This window comes from Conger conger, chromosome 5, assembly GCF_963514075.1.
Source record: "Conger conger chromosome 5, fConCon1.1, whole genome shotgun sequence".
NCBI lineage: Eukaryota > Metazoa > Chordata > Actinopteri > Anguilliformes > Congridae > Conger > Conger conger.
Window position 1 is genome coordinate 65,516,393 of NC_083764.1, and position 7,918 is coordinate 65,524,310.

At 45.3% G+C, this 7,918-nt stretch overlaps 1 pseudogene; it reads right to left on the reverse strand.

The window, feature by feature from the left end:
- Positions 1–1,274: 1,274 nt before the first annotated feature.
- On the reverse strand, positions 1,275–6,657 carry LOC133128990 (E3 ubiquitin-protein ligase TRIM35-like; annotated as a pseudogene).
- Between the last annotated feature and the right edge of the window lie 1,261 nt (positions 6,658–7,918).

A 7,918-nucleotide genomic window follows, 5' to 3' on the forward strand; every position in this document is an offset into this window, starting at 1 on the left:
TGGGGGAATCCATGTTGAGCTCTGTGGCCGTGTCGAGAAAATCAGCACGGGACTGCAATTATGGGGCGAAGCCGACGGAAATGCCACGAGAGAGAGACTGGTTTGTGGAGCTGGAGATGACCTTATTCAGCGCCGTCTGTTTGTCGGAAACGGACCGGACTTTTGAACAGGCGCTGAGCGCGGCACAAGCGTTGGAAGCGGCAAACAAAGACGTGCCAGATTTACAGACTCATCATTCAGAGGCCTCTCCTTCTGCAAGCAGCCCAGACGCACACAAGATGGCCGCCGCACGACCAGAGTGAAGAGGGGAACAGCCCAGATGTACACAAGATGGCCGCCGCATGACCAGAGCGGAGAGGGGAACAGCCCAGATGTACACAAGATGGCTGAAGTCCATATAAGGAGTGGGAGGTGGAGACACAGGGGGGAACGAATGAATAAGAGTGAATGAACTGACAGACTGACTACGGTGAGCACAGAGGGTCACAAGGAACGAAAACGCAAACAACAGACATGAGTTTTTCATCCTCATTGACACACACTCAAAATGGATGGGTGTGTAGTTCAGCCACTGCAGCCTGAACAACTGAGTGCCTGCACATTAGTTTCAGTCGCCATGGCAGCCAGAACTCTTGGTCTCTGATAATGGCAGCTGCTCTGTGAGTGCAGAGTTTACAGGGTTCATGAGGAAGAAACAGGCTTGCAGAGCGGCCAGTCCAAACCTTTAAGGAGATTATGAAAAACTGTCTGGAGGGAACACTGGACACCAAAGGGGCAAGAGTCTGGTTCAGCTGCAGAGCAACTCTCCAGACCAGGACAGCTCTATCACCAGCGGGAATGTTGCTCTCCGCTGCACCCTGGACTCCATACACCCCCACCTGAAATGGAGAGTTCAAAAGAAGCAAAGAAAACTGAGAACCATGACAGGCAGGTTTGTCATCGGTGATCCTGCACATACAAGGAACTTCAGTCACGGACCAAAATGGATTCCTGGATACGCAGAGACGGTGACTGGACCGGTATCCTACAGAGAGAGGCTGGAGGATGGAGGAGCGGTCCAAAGACACCAGGACCCAATCCATTCAGAACCTGAGTCACCTGAGGAGATCTCTGCTGGAGAGCTGAAGGACTGTACTGTCCCCAGTCATAACACTGCTCATAACACTGCTCCTCATGTCACTGCTCCTCATAACACTGCTCCTCATATCACTGCTCCTCATATCACTGCTCCTCATGTCACTGCTCCTCATATCACTGCTCAGACAGCGCCTCCCTCAGGGGCTGGTTACCCAGCAACCAAAGTGCACTGGGACCGAGACCCACAAAGACAGAGAGAGTCACCTCATCATCTGAAAGACTTTCATTGAGTATATATATTTTTATTCTATATTTTTTCTGATTATGAACTTATCTTATTTTTTCATATTATTACATTACATTACATTATTGGCATTTGGATATTGGCAGGATATTATGAAAATAATTGCTGAGAAGTAAAAATACTCGTTGCAGTGGTTATTGTAGAACGATTAGGCTGGTAAGTAGAGTTATAGTATGTTAAAATGTTTGGTGGCAGGAGATGGAGTGGAGTGGCGTGAGACTGCCAGTTCTGATTCCACTAGAGGGCGGTAGAGTCACTGTTACGCAGCTGCGTCGGGGTGAAGAACGAGTGAAGAAGTCGGCTGTTAGAAGAGGTGGTGAGTCACACTCGTTTCTCTGGTCCTGTTCAACTTCCAATGAAAGTGACGATACAGATATCTCCTGTCTTTACGTTACTGCGCACACAATCCCAGCGCTCCATTACAACTGCTATGAGCACTATTTTATTTGTGCCAAGAGGATTGTTGTAGGAATTTTAATGTATTTCTGTATGAAAACACTCAGAGACAAAGACAGTAAAATAATTCAATCTTTACTATGCATAGGGTCCAAGTTACATGCAAAAACAAGGACCAAGGTTCCAGGACCTGTCTGGATATATGTAGGCACAGAGCGCAACAAATGTACGCCCCTTCATTAGTATTCATTAATATTTCTGATAATCAATATTCAAAAACAATCCACCGCTCTTCTCCTTACTATAGATTGTTTATTCATAACTCCCCCTTCAAGGTACTGTCTATGCAGATACATGTTCTCAAAACATTCCAGCATGATGTATACGCAGGTGCCTGTGCAATTAACTGCACGTCTGAGAAATCTATCTTATCTTGTTTTAACTCCCTATTTCCAGGAAGATAATCCCCATGGTAGCTTCCGTCATGAGGTCTTATGTTTTTGGTTCTGCAGGCTCTCAGGCCCCAAGACAAGATAATCCAGAACACACAGTTAATAGCCGTGGCCTTGGAGGCCCATGGTACAGACAGGGAGAGACATCTCCACTCACACAGTTACAGAAAATAATATTGAGTAGCACAAAGCAAGTTATGATACTTTAATAAGTGTGTATGCTCTGGATCACTCCAGCATAAGCAACCAATAATAGTCGAAGAAATTAGGAAAGGATAAGCAATGAATAATATGATAAGCAATTAATAATGAACTAATCACATGAATATAATAATTTCAACAACAGGATGCGTTTTAAACAATGAGATGTATTATGAGATGTGCATAGAAGCCTAAGGTGGAAGCTTGATTTTTGGTTCTTAAGGGCATCTCTGGAGGTTAGACTCAATAAAGTAGGATCCTTACTATCCCATTTTACTTCAACTGATGTTTACCCATAATCCCACAGTGCTGTTTAACACTTACAAACACCCCCAGTGGACAGATCCGCACAGTCCCCAGAGTACCAAAGAAAGGAAACAGTCTCTCAGTGAAGGAGTGTTTAAAAGTGTAGAGAGGAGTGTTGTCACTGGGGTCAGAGAATGACACCTTCCCCCTGTCCCAGTCCAGCTCCACTCTGACCCTCTGGAGTTCCCTCTGCACAGTGAGGTGTGTAGATGTGGATGTCATGGCTCTGTATTCCCCCCTGATCAGCTTTATACTCCACACTCCTCCTGCTGGGCTCAGATCCAAACGCCCTTTCCTGCTGAAGGACTCTTTAACCACACCCACCATCCAGGCCACACCCCCCACTTCTACATCCCAACAGTGTCTCCCTGAGCTGAATCCCTCAGAGCCCAGCACACACAACCACCCAACACATCTCTCTGGATTATCAGGAACCTGCTGTCTCTCACCACTGCATCTCACACTGGTCAGATCCTCAGACAGTGAGAGGAGTGGATGTCATGTGTTTGGGTCCAGAGTCACAGGAGCTGAAGGGACAGAGAATGAGACGTCAGCACTGATCTGCACAAAGGGAAACTGTCAGACACAAAGGGCTCCTCATGATATTAACTGGGTTTCACAAGAACAACATTATAGCCTCAGATACATGTGTGAGAGAAGCACCAGAACTAAAGGATATTAATATTTCATAAGTCACATATTGTATAATCCCTGTAAGAGGGAGCAAAGCCTGTCAGTGTTTGTGTAGCTCCTGTCCTTCCCCTTAAATACAGTATCACTCTTAAAGCAGCATTTTATGATGAGCATCAGTGAGATTAAGGACTGGTGCTCAGTCTCTTCACTCCAGGGCTCTTACACAGACAGGACCAATATGACTCTGACTGGCTTCATCAGCTTGTGGAAAGGATGCTGAAGATTCCCCCTGTGCAGTGAAAATATGGAGCTCCCTGCCCCCAGTACTCACTGTATTGAACAGTCCCCAGCATCTTCTCCCACACTCTGTACTTCAGATTGCCCAGGTGCTTGGCCACATCAATCAGCGTTCCTGAGACCTTCTCTGGATCCCCCAGGGTGCACTGGGCTCTGCAATAATATTCAGGAGTCACTTGTGCTGTGGGCGTGGCTTCATTACCATAGAAGATTATCAGCAGCAACATCAGATCTTCATTCTGTAAGAAAATGGCTCCATCCCTCCCAGCGTTCTGACACACAGCCCCACTGAGAAACACACACCCACAGCCCCACTGAGAGACACACACTCACAGCCCCACTGAGAGACACACACTCACAGCCCCACTGAGAGCCACACACTCACAGCCCCACTGAGAGCCACACACTCACAGCCCCACTGAGAGCCACACACTCACAGCCCCACACCACTGATGACCGACCGACCGACCGACCGACAGTGCCAGGAAGAGACTTAAATAGCTCTTCAAGCAGCTGACTGCAATTGGCCATGATTACACCCGCATTCCACATGCAGGAGGAAATTTCTCCTGCAGAGCTAAGCCGGAAAGCCCTCTAGAGGTCTAGAGTGGTAAATACAGGAATTTCCAGAAGTAGACAGTGAGAAACCATGACACTATGAGAGAGGATGGAGTTTGCTTACATGTCTTGTGTGTGCTTGTAGCTCTGAAATAAAGAGAGTGAATTATTACCAGTGTAGCCAATACTCAGTCCATCAACACTGCATCAGAAACCACAGTAATATCTTTAAATAGCTTTAGATATGACATGACAGAAAAATGAATGTGCTGCTTTAACACTTTAATACGGGGTGGCCTGTAGCATAGTGGTTAAGGTAAATGACTGGGACCCGAAAGATTGGAGGTTCTAATCCCAGTGTAGCCACAATAAGATCCGCCATTGGGCTCTTGAGCAAGGCCCTTAACCCTGCATTGCTCCAGGGGAGGATTGTCTCCTGCTTAGTCTAATCAACTGTACGTTACTCTGGATAAGAGCGTCTGCCAAATGCCATTAATGTAATGTAATGTATTACCTGAGATGTTGCACAATAAACTGGTTTTAAAACCCTTTCCCTGCAAGACAATTATTCTGCTTGATTAAGTTTTGAGGAGATTTAATGATTTTTGAATACTATATTGTATAAATGAATGTATGCAAGCATTAACAGCAGTGTGTATAGAGACCTACAGACACAGAGTGAACAGGTCTTACCTGCAGGAATGAGACATCTTCAGCTCCCAGCTCCTGTTCTATGGCTCTGATCTGTTCTGAAAGGGATGATATCTCTTCTGTCATCTTCTCAATCTTCTCCTTCATCTTTTGACTCTTCTGCTCCTCTTCCTCCCTCAGTGCAGTGATCCTGGCTGCCTCTTCATCTTTTAGGAACTGCTGAAGTTTCTCAAACTCCATCTTTATCTGTCTCTCTGTGTGCTGGGCCTGGCTCTGGAATAAACATTATTCACCATCATTTCAGCACAATCCAGTGCTGCATTTTCAACACTGTGATTTAAAGGCCTCAATACAGTACCTTGATGTGCTCTGCTGTTTGATCACAGGTTAGTTTCACTGCATTAAAGGCTTTTAGCTTCTCCTGCAGTGGAGCCAGTGCAGTCCTGAGTTTCTCCTGGAAAGAAATGACAACCACAGACAGACAGTAAACTTCACTGCCTGCACAGACAGCACAAGAGCCCCTGTTCAGACAGAGAGGAGCCAGAATGGAGACCTAGGTCAACATTACATTACATTACATTACATTATTGGCATTTGGCAGACGCTCTTATCCAGAGCGACGTACAGTTGATCAGACTAAGCAGGAGACAATCCTCCCCTGGAGCAATGTGGGGTTAAGGGCCTTGCTCAAGGGCCCAACGACTGTGCAGATCTTGTTGTGGCTACACCGGGATTAGAACCACCAACCTCACATGTCCCAGTCATTTACCTTAACCACTACGCTACAGGCCGCCCATGTGTAGAAACAATGTGTTCACAGAGACATTGCATTGCCTCTATGACAGGACATGCCAAGCAAACAGGTATGACTGTAGTAAATGACAACATACAAATTAATTCATATATTAAATTCAGTTTAGTGTGCTCTATATTTACTCTCCAGTGACACATTAACAGTGATCTGCCCTCTAAGGCCACATTGTATCAGATACATTTATCTGATCAAGAACTTTGTCCCCTACTGTCCCATGCTGAGCACTGCTCCCTAACACAGCTCTGAGAACGTCTCCACACTCCTGCCCCTCCCTCCTGTCTCTCTGTCAGTCATGTGACATGTAATAAAGAGATAAAACCATAATCTCAGACCAAAGGTCACCTTATACATTTCCGTCTATTAAATATTAAGTTTTGACTTCCTGCTGTCAGCAAATTTCAGCGGTATTTTGCAATATAATCAGACATATTATTTTTTACATAGAACAGATACATGAAAAATAATGATATGCTAAACCACTGGAAATCCCAATTTTGTATAAATCCAAATAATTTTTAATCCCAATGAATTTACAAAAGGAAATTGTTTGAACTGAGAATTACCTTAAACACTTCTGCAGCCTCCTGAACTGGTTGCAGTTTGTGGTTTTCATGTTTTTTTGAAGTTTGACAGACAAGACAGACAGGTATTTGATCCTCCAAACAGAAGAGTTTGAGTTTCTCACTGTGCAGACTGCAGAGAACTTCAGATCCTGCTTTAGCTCTCTGACTTTTCTCCTTCAAGAACGACTCACAGGCATTCCTCAGAGACAGGTTACAAGGAGGATTTTTGTTAGAAGATCTTCTCCTGCAAACTGGGCACTCCAGAGATCCCTTGTGTTCCCAGTACTGCTGCAGACAGGCCTCACAGAAGCTGTGACTGCATCTCAGGACAACAGGATCCGTGAAGATTTTAGAGCACACAGGACAGGAGAGCTCCTCTTCCAGGAGAGAAGATCCAGACGCCATTCTGTCTCCGTCTGTTCTGAGCTCAGTAATGGCTTCTGCTAAATCTGTAGTTTAGTTTCACTTTGAAATCCACACACTTCACTGTAAAATGTCTTTAAATTAGTCCAGAAATCTCTGTGCTTCATGATCGGTTTTTATCCCTGTCAGAATCTTTAGAAATTCCATAGTTCCTGAAAATTACACATTAAACTCATATTATAAAGTCGGCAATATAACTAAAGCATCTGTGTGTGAGAAATGTTACCTCCCTCTTCACATTTACACCAGCCCTGTTCTTCAGCTTCTGGTTGTTCTCTCTCCTGTGTTCTTCAAAATGCACCCAGATCATCTCAAGCACACACCCTCCCTTATCAAGCATAGATCCAGTCCAGAGTCCAGAGTCCATTCATCTTTATATTGTTGTGTTGTTTAAGAGGTACAATGATAAACCTAGAGGCTGACGAACGTCTCAAACCGTTAGTGCCATTCAATCAACTAACTTTATTGGCAGCTACATGACCACACATACAGTCAACAACATGACGTATCACCTGTCAAGAACCTATCACTACATCCCCCTTTCCCAGATAAGAACCCTTTCTTATGAGATGCATGATAGGATAGTTAACTTTGGTGACTTTTGCTCTGTTTGTTTGTTTGTTTGTTCAAAAAAAGAAAAAAAGAAAAAAAAAGGCCCTCGTCCTTATCTTTGTTGTACAGGTAGCAGTTGAAATTGTACTTCCCTCTAGGCTCTTTCAGCGAACTTATCCCTGGTTATGGGTATGCACTTTGTTGTACGTCGCTCTGGATAAGAGCGTCTGCCAAATGCCACATGCTGGGTTGATCTGCGCTGGGATGATGGGGACAGTTGTTCGGATCTCTCTCCCCATAAGTCGCTCAGTGGGGCTGTGTCCATTGGCCAGAGGAGCAGCACGGTAGGCCATGAGGGCTAGGTAAGGGTCACCCGACTTCTTGAGGAGACTTTTGATTGTCCTCACTGCCCGTTCCGCCTCCCCGTTGCTCTGTGGGAAATGTGGACTGGATGTCACATGACTGAAGCTCCACTCTCGTGCAAACCTCCTGAAGGACTCGGATGGAAACTGTGGCCCATTGTCTGAGCGCAGTACCTCTGGTATCCCGTGACGAGCGAAGATGGACTTACAGTGCTCAATCACACCTTCTGATGATGTGGACGTTAGCTTGGCTACCTCAAGGTACCTGGAGAAATAATCTACTCTGACTAGGTTCTATCCGGAACAGGTCTGCTCCTACTATTGACCAT